Here is a 1,643-nt window from a genome sequence, read left to right on the forward strand (position 1 = left end):
AAAAGCACCATACTTCCTTCCATAGTGGTTGCACCATTTTACACTCCCATGAACAGTTCCAGTTTCTCCACAACCTTGCCAGCATTTGATGTTTTCTGTTCTACCAAATTTTGCTGTTCTTACTGGGGTGAGATGATATCTCATAGTTGTTTTGATTTGCATCTCTCTTAGAGCTAGGGATTTTGAACATTTCTTCATGTGTGTGTTTGTCATCTCAAGGTCTTCTTTAGTGAAGTGTCTGTTCAAATTCTGTGCCAATTTATCAGTTGGGTTGTTTACCCCTATCTTGTTGTGGTGCTTGAGTATTTTATAAATTCTAGATACAAGTCCCTTATCTGACATGTCATTACCAATTTTTTTTCCAGTTCGTGGCTTTCCTTTTTACCTTGTTGGAGAAGTACTTGGATGTCCATAGGGATTTGATTCTTATAAGGTCCCATTCATCTATTTTATCCTCTCCTGGTTGTAGATTTCTCAGGATGCTTAGAAGACTGTATATGTTGTGGAATAGAAATTCTAGAGTTCTTACAAGCTTTTCCTTAATGAAATTTAAAGTCCTTGGTTTTAGTCTTAGGTCCATGATGCACTCTTAAGTTGGTTTTTATGTATGGAGTGAGGTGTAGATCTTGTTTGAGTTTTTTACAGATAGTTTTTCAATTTTTCCAGCACCATTTGTTTAAAAGTCTGTCATTTCCCCACTTAACTGATTTCATATCTTTGTCAAAAAGCAACCATAGGTAGATGGGCTGATTTCTGGATTCTCAATTCCATTCCATTGATCTGTGTGTCTGTCATTGTACCAGTATCATGCTGTCTTGACCACCTCAGCAGTGTAGTAGGATTTGAGTGCTTTGCTGGGCCTCTTTCCATTCCAAATGAAATTGGAGATTGCCTTTTCCATCTCATTGAGGAATGAAATTGGTATTTGTATTAGGATTGTGTTGAACATGTAAATTGCCTTTAGTAGTATTGTCATTTTCACAATACTGAGTCTTCTATCCATGAGCAAAGAATATTTTTCTACTTCTCCAGGTCTCTTTTTGTTTCTTGTAGTAATGTTTTGTAATTTTCTTTGAATAGTCCCTTATGCTCCTGGTTAGATTTATGCTCAAGTATTTAATCTTGTAATTAGCTATTGTGAAGGGTATTGTTTATCTTAGCTCCAGTTCTGTATTCTCTTTGTCACTGTAGAGAAATCCAACTGATTTTTGTATGTTGATCTTGTATCCTGCCATTTTGCTGAATTGGTCAACTATGTCCAGTAGTTTTCTAACTGAGTCTTTACGGTTTTTTAAGTATACTATCATATCATCTGAATATAGAGGAAATTTTTCCTCCTCTTTGCCAATTTGGATACCTCTTATTTCCTTCTCTTGTCTTATTGCTATTGCTAAGACTTCCAATACAATATTGAATTGGAGAGATGAAATTTGGCATCCTTGCCTAGTTCCTGTTCTCAAGGGGAATGTCTTTAATCTCTCTTCATTGAGAACAATGTTGGCTCTTGGGTTTGTGTATACACTTTTTACTATGTTGAAGAAATTCCCCTCTAATCCTATTTTGTTGAGTGTTTTAATCAGGAAACGGTGTTGAATTTTGTCAAAGGCCTTTTCTTCATCAATTGATAGGATCATTTGGTTCTT

The sequence above is a fragment of the Elephantulus edwardii genome, unplaced genomic scaffold (genome assembly GCF_000299155.1).
Source record: "Elephantulus edwardii isolate Elephantulus edwardi_28Jun2011 unplaced genomic scaffold, EleEdw1.0 scaffold00135, whole genome shotgun sequence".
Taxonomy (NCBI): domain Eukaryota; kingdom Metazoa; phylum Chordata; class Mammalia; order Macroscelidea; family Macroscelididae; genus Elephantulus; species Elephantulus edwardii.